The sequence below is a fragment of the Mirounga angustirostris genome, unplaced genomic scaffold (genome assembly GCF_029215605.1).
Source record: "Mirounga angustirostris isolate CCGP_5_RB_7025 unplaced genomic scaffold, mMirAng1.0.hap1 SCAF_4, whole genome shotgun sequence".
NCBI classification, from domain to species: domain Eukaryota; kingdom Metazoa; phylum Chordata; class Mammalia; order Carnivora; family Phocidae; genus Mirounga; species Mirounga angustirostris.
This window is the reverse complement of record NW_026991712.1, coordinates 108,295,139-108,302,970: the sequence shown is the minus strand read 5'-3', so window position 1 is coordinate 108,302,970 and position 7,832 is coordinate 108,295,139. Positions and strand designations below refer to the sequence as shown.

The following is a 7,832-nucleotide window of genomic DNA, read 5'->3' as shown; positions in this document are numbered from 1 at the left end:
TATTAATAGCTAATAAGTTATACTGTTTTTTTCTTTTTTAGTGTTGTCCCAAGGACTTATACATTTTTATCTTAGCAGAGATTGCTTTCAAGTAATAATACATTATTTCATAAATAGCACAGTGTACTTCCAGTGTTTTTCCCATCCTTTGTAATATTGTCATCACATATGTTAATATTACGTGTGGTTTAAACCCTTTAATACATTGTTACAGTTTTTGCTTTAAACAGTCAAATATCTTTTACAGTGATTAAAAATAAAAAAATATCTTTTACATTTATCTTTAGTCATATAATTACAGGCATCTTCATTTCTTTGTGTAGATCCATTTCCAATGTGGTATAATCATTAAGTCCCTAGGTATTTAATATTGTTGATGCTATTATATATATGTTCTCATTCTCTTCCCTCTCCTAATTCTCTGCATCTTTCTCTATCTCTCCACATTCCTATCCTTACATTTTGATCATTTTTATTGACCTTTCTTTACGTTTACAGATTCATTCCTCATTTTTGTCACATCTGCTGATGAGCCCATCCAAGGAATACTTCATCTCTGATATTATATTCTTTATTTATAGCATTTTCATTTGATTTTTCACATATTTTCCATTTCTATGCTGGAATTCTTCCATTAGTCCCTTGTGGTGTCCTTTTCATTATATCCTTCAATTTATAATCATTGTTATTTTAAAGTCTCTGTTTCACAGTTTTGACATCTGAGTCTGGTTCTCTTGATTGCTTTATCTCTTGACAATGATTTTGCTTTTCTGTGCCTCACAAATATTATTGCATTCCAGACATCATGTGTATAACAGAAGATGCAGAGGGAAATAGTATTTATCCTAGGCCATAGCAATAGGTATACCTTTTTTGTCAGGACTTTAGCTTGGGGGGTGGAAGGGTTGAGTCATTATAGTCAGGAGTTGGACTGGGATTGAGTTGCTTGTGCTATCATTACATTCACTTTACCACAGTCTCCAAATTGTTTAGCAGCAGGCTGCTACTTCCCGCCTTGTACCCATAGAGAGAGTACTGTAATGGTGGTGGTATTTCTCAGTGTTCGTGCTCTACCTGCAGCTTTCAGATATATATTGGATATAAATACATATACTCTTGCTTTTTCTCTACCAGTAGATTGCTGTTGCTTGTTAGTAAGTGCCCTAATCCACCCTCCAGGCTTAGATAGGCACTTTATATTTGGACACTATGAGTGACATTCTCTTAGCATTCCTGACCCTTAACCCACTCCTTAGTAGCCAAACCCTGCCTTGTGTCTGTGATTGGTCTTGGGCAGAAGTTTCACATTCTGCCTTAGAATTTGAAGACTTTGCTTGTGTCATTATAGAAGTTTAGGACCAAGATTGTTTTTTAAATTTACTCCAGAATGAGAGCATTTTTATTCTGGCTTCTGGCTGTTCCAGAATGAGATTTTAGCCCAGACTTGGCTTTTAATAATTTGTTAAGGTTTAGGTGATTTATTTGTGTCCATGTGTATGGTGGTTGCCTCCCCCTATTCTCTGCCATGGGTAAAGCTCTTGCCTTGTCTGCCTTTGAAGAATCTGGTCTCTCTTTGGAATTCAGGCTTCCTATAATGTGGATAAATGGGACTTCCTACAGTGGGATTCTAAGTTAATGCATTCACTATAAAACTTCAACTCTCTGATGGACTCAAAAACAGTTATGATATTGTAGCTTTCTGGCTGTTTTATTGTTGTTATTGTGAGAATGATATTGTTTGCAGATTTCCATACCCTGAATAGAAGTAAATTCTGTATGATTTAAATAGCTGAGGTTTTAGTTGAAACTGTTCAAGGCACATGAGAATTAAAAGGGATCTGATGGCAAAAGTAATGAAAATAAAATAATAATAATAATAATAATAATAATAATAATAATTCCTGTAAACATATCTTTTAAAAATGCTTTAATTCTCCACTGATAAGTAGAAATTTACTTAGCAAGTCTCTTCCTGTTTCCACTTTATATGGGGAATCTTAGTCTTAATGATAAATATAACCCATCCTCCGTTAGTTTAAAACTTATTCTTTTTAAGGAAATGATGACTCAGTGAAATCAAATTCCTTATACCTCTCGTCCCCCAGAGCAATATCTATGTATATGTACATGGCATGCTGAAGGAAGGTATGTCTGGCTCACTGCCACCCTCTGGTGTTTTCTATAATTGATTGCGGTATACTTTCCTTCAATTGGCCCTTATCATCTTAGGCTGGCATGTGCTGTTCTTCACAGTCTTGCCATGGCCTTGAACTGTCAGATATAAGTACTCTGACTCCTTCTCCCTGCCTAGGCCTTTGCATGCCTGCCAGCCCCTCCTTAGCATTATCATATTTCCCTACTTACCATTTTCCCTCAAAGAGACTGGGATGAGGCTCAGGCCCATTAGCCAACACCTCTTATTCAGCCTTGCTGGTCTGTTGTTCTGGCATCACAGGAGAGGGTAGGCTTTGCTAAAATAATTGCTGTGTCCCTCTTTCTATTCCATAGGAGGAAAAGCACATGTTTTTTTCTGCTCCAGATCATAAAACTAAACAGAGATTCCTATTTCCCTTTCTCTACCTCATCTTAACCAAGGATAAGAAGGCCAGAGTTTGAGATCCTCAAAGGACATCTCCCACGTTTCATATAACTGTTCTCTATCAGTTCTTTCATTTGCCCACCCATCCTGTTGATTATGTGCTTTCTTTTGACAAGAAAACTAGCTTTTAGCCCTTTCCTTTCTGTCTGGTGGCAGCCATCAGCTCAAAGGATGTGCTGTTGGCAGTACCACCAGCTCTCTGTGCTTCACAGAGCCCCTGGCCCCTCCCGGCCCGATAAAGCCTGCAGACTGGGGTGCAAGACCAGGCAAGGTTACGTCATATATTGGATTCGTGTGCAGTGTTGTGGCTGCAAATGCCCAGTTCCTAAGGGTGCTATCTATGGCAAGCCTGCCTGTCATGGTGTTAACCAGCTAAAGCTTGCCCAAAGCCTTTGGTCGTTTGCAAAGGAGTAAACTAAACACCACTGTGGGGCTATGAGAGTCTTGACTTCTTACTGGGTTGGCAAAGATTCCATGTACAAATCCTTTGAGGTTATCCTCATTGATCCATTCCATAAAACTTTCAGAAGAAAGCCTGACACCCAGTGGATCACCAAACCAGTCTACAAGCACAGGGAGATGTGAGGGCATCTGCAGGTCTTAGGAGCTGTGGCCTTGGAAAGGGTCACAAGTTCACCACACTATTGGTGGTTCTCACCATGCAGCATAGAGAAGACACAATACTTTCTAACTCCACCATTTCTGCTGGTATGAGTAATGTTTGTAAAATTCTTACCTAATAAGTAATTTAGGACAGTCATGTCTGCTTAAAAGCGTTCTTTAATTTGCCTGTTAAAATGAGTTGTCTGCAGATTGTTCCATGAATGCATTGTCAAATTATGAAAGTTAAAGTGTAATCATGTTTGAAGACTGTAAGTGATGGTGTATCTTCTTTCTAATAAGATAAATGCTTTTGTCTTTGCTTTATCTTATTAGGGAGTTTATATGTCAGTGTTTAAAATGCTGTTTAGTATAATATGTGTAATATAAATTGTATAAAAGTGGAATGCAGAAGCTAGCCATGTAGATTTGTTGGTGCATGTAATGAAACCTACAGCTTCCTTGGGGCAATATAATGCTCTACTGGTTTACTCTCAAATGGCTGTTTTTAGGGGTTTGGTAGGAACGAGCTTTTTAAATTGGATTTTGTTTGGAAATGTGAAGAATATCCTAATCTTTTATCATGATTATATTCAGAATAATGTTAACTAGGGCCCACATTTTTAGGTTGAATCCAATATTCTATTTATGTAACTGCTGCTTCTGAAAGAATAGTTTGAAAGAATGACACCATTTTTAGGAGAACTGATTAAACCTGTTGCAAGAGGGTTCTCTTACAAAGAGAAATAAATCCTGCTTAACCTAAGCAAAATTGCCTTGGTCTACACAGTACCACTGAAGTTTGCATAAAAGGTGGAAGCTCCTGGTTCTATCCCACGAGTACATGGGATCTGTAGAATACTGAATTTCATACAAAGCACTCAATAATGGTATTTACGCTGGTCTATATTAAAACTGATGGAAATTAAACATTATGTAAATGAGAAGAATTTACCTTAAGATATGTAAGCTAGTAACCAATGCTAGGATTGGGAAACTGGTGGCCATCAGATAACCTGTTAAGTGTGAAGATAAAAAATTAAAGTTGGCTTTGATCAGAATTTAAAAAAAAAGAAAAGAAGCTTTTTCATTATCATGTATTCTTATTTTACTGAATGTGTGTGTGTGTGTGAGTGTGTGTGATTTTTAGAATTCAAAATTGAGAGAGGGGGATAGTAATGGATACATGGCAGTACAGGGAATGTATTTGGAAGGAGACTTTAGGTACTATGCCAAATATTTAGTATCAATCCTGCTAATAATTTCTAAGTATCAAATACTATCCCTTTGTATCCTGTAAAGATGATTTCTTTTTATATTTACAAAAAACTCATTAGACAATTTGTATTATTTTAGAAGTAGAATTAGGTAGTTTACCTAAGGGAGAAGTATAGCTACATTTCTATTGACAGATGACAACACTGAGATTTGGAATATGAGATTAATTTGAATAAGAATTTGTTTCTTGTTAGTGGCAGAATTAGGACTAGAACCTACAATTCCAGTTGCTTTCTTTGCTCTATATTGATTAGATAGTTTGGTTCAGGTAGACCTACTTTAATCTGAATAAAGTTGATAGTCACTTTGGAAATAGACATGTGATTCAAGGTGATTTTCACAAATTAGCTATCTGATCCCCAAAAGATAGAATAAATGCTCTGTACTAAATAATGTGATAAAAGTAAGTTATACATATGGGAAATAAATTGCGAGGCATTATTGCTTTGACTGTGTGCTTAAAATGAGTCAGCAAGAGTACTCCTATTCAAACACCTCACTTGGTTTGGGGATATATTAACAGCAAAATAACAAGAAAAATTTAGAAAGTAATCCTCCCCAAATGTGCAACACCTACTTAAACGCAACTTCTACTTTTTATGGCCGATACTATAAGGGGAATGATAATAGGATGAGGTTGGTTCAGTGAAGAGCAGAAAAAATGGAAGGGTTACTGAAGGTAGATGACATTGATCCATTTTGACTGCAGAAAATGATGCTGGGGCAAAACTTAATCAGCTCTTTTGAAGTTGAGTATCATTTTTAAATGAAGACAGTAGATTTTAACAAGTTTTATTTTTTAATATTTGAAATATACAATAGTGCATATAAAAACAGATGTAGGTTTTGATGCAGATATTAACATGAAAATATATGAACACTACTTAAAAATTAGAATGGTACATTTTTAAAAATTAATTAATTTATTATATAGAGAGAGTATGAGCAGGGGGAAGGGCGCAGGGAGAGAGAATCTCAAGCAGACTCCCCACTGAGCGCAGATCCCTAAGTGGGGCCAGATCTCACGAACCTAAGATCATGATCTGAGCTGAAATCAAGAGTCCGACGCTCAACTGACAGAGCCACCCAGGCGCCCCTAGAACAGTACTTGTTTAGTTTGCTTTCTTTTGAGCTTGAAAAATCATATCATACTCTATGTAATCTTAGGAGATTTGGGCAATGTTTTCTTTGATTTATCCATGTTATTACATGTAGCTGTAGTTCATGATTTTTCATGATTGTATGATACTCTACGGTAGGAATATAGTACAGCTTTTCTGTGCCTTCTGTGGATGAACATTAACTTGTTTCTAGTTTCACAAGTATGAACATTTTTGTACATGTATCCAAGTGCACATGTACAAAAGTTCCTAGCAGTGGAATTTCTGGATTGTAGTTTATGTGAATTTTGAGCTTTGTGACATAGTACTAAATTGTTTTATGGTGATTGCATTAACTTAGAATTTCACATCCTTTGTTTATGAAGGCTTTTGCTAATCAATTTATTGTTTACTTCTCAAATTTATTGTCTTCATTTGATGCTTTTGCATCTTGCTAAAATTTTTGTCTTTCATATTTAAGTATTTAACTAACTGTGAATTGATTTTTATGTATGATGCACAGTAGCAGTTCTGTTTCAGTCCTCTCTTATGGTTATCCTATTGTCCAGGCTTATTTACTTCCCTGTAATGTGCCATACCAGCTTTCTCATATATTAAGTTTGCTTATTGTGCAGATCTGTTTCAGGACTCTACAAACTCTAGCAATAGTGAAATTTTCTACCACTGCATTAGCAATACTAGACAGTTTTAATTATTATGGCTGTATAAGAAGTTTTTGTAAGTGGGGGCACCTGGGTGGCTCAGTCGTTAAGCGTCTGCCTTCAGCTCGGGTCATGATCCCAGGGTCCTGGGATCGAGCCCCACATCGGGCTCCCTGCTCTGTGGGAAGCCTGCTTCTCCCTCTCCCACCCCCCCTGCTTGTGTTCCCTCTCTTGCTGTCTCTCTCTCTCTCTGTCAAATAAAATCTTTAAAAAAAATAAAAAAAAAAAGAAGTTTTTGTAAGTGAAAAGGCAAGTCGTCCTCACCCTATTCTTCATCAAGACTCTCCTCATTATCCTTTTACTTTTCTCTTCTGTATAACTTTTAGTATCAGTTTGTCTAGTTCCTTGAAAAAAATCTATTTGGGTTGTGAATAAAATTGATTTAAAATTATATTGAGAAAACCTGACACTTTAAAATATTCATGTGTCTAGTATCTCTTTATTAGGCATTCTGTAGTGATTTTTCACAAATTTCCTATTTTTTTTTCTGAATAGCTTATATAAAATTTTTATTATTCGTTTACACTTATTCCTATATATTTGTAAATGTTATTTTAAAAAATTATATTTTTAAAATGTATGCTAGATGCATATAAACATGTTTTTATCTGTTGGTCATTTTTCCACACAACCTACTAAACTCTCAAATGATTTATTGATAAATGCTCCATGTGTTTTTGAAAAAAAAATACATATTCTGCCATTATTAGCAGTGTGTTCTGTAAACACAATTAGGCCAAATCAGTTGATGGTCTTGTTCAAATCTGGTATATCCTTACAGATTTTTGGTCTCCTTTTTTCTATCAGATATTGAGAGAAAAATATTGAAATCTTTGACTTCCACTGGATTTATCTACTTTGCCTAGGGTAGTTGCCTCAGTTTTTACTTCAGGTGTTATGAAGCTTTGTTATTAGGTATATAAACTCTTAGAATTGCTATGTTCTCTTGAAGAATTGATCCCCTTTTGGTTATGAAATGATTAGTTTTTATCCCTAATAATATATTTTGCTTTGAAACCTATTTTTTGATATTAATATACTCACTCCATCTTTCTTAGGATTAGGGTTGCCAGAATACATCTTTCCCATTATTTTACTTTTAATCTGTTTCTTTACTCTTAAAGTGTGATTCTTGTAGGCTGCATAAAACTGAGTCTTTTAATCCAGTCTGGCAAATTTTTATTTTAATTGGATTGTTTTGACCATTTATATTTAATATTTTTAGTAAATATGGTTGGGTTTAAGTCTGACATCTTACTAATTGTTTTCTCTTTGTCACATTTGTCCTCTGTTCTCCTTTTCTCCTTGTTTGCTTTCTTTTGGATTGAGTACTTTTTTTAATGTTTTTATGATTCCCTATGATCTCTTATACTTATTTGCTAGAAATACTTTTTAGTTTTTTTTTAAAGGTATATAGTATACATCTTTAAATACATAACCAACCTTTACACATTATCATATAAAACTACATTCCAAATAAGGACTTTATAATAATTTATTCCTCTACTCCCAGTTTTTATTCTGTTTGTTACG

At 35.1% G+C, this 7,832-nt stretch overlaps 1 pseudogene; it reads left to right on the top strand.

Moving 5' to 3' along the window:
• Positions 1 to 2,770: 2,770 nt before the first annotated feature.
• On the top strand, positions 2,771 to 3,290 carry LOC123860305 (large ribosomal subunit protein eL15-like; annotated as a pseudogene).
• Positions 3,291 to 7,832: the final 4,542 nt, after the last annotated feature.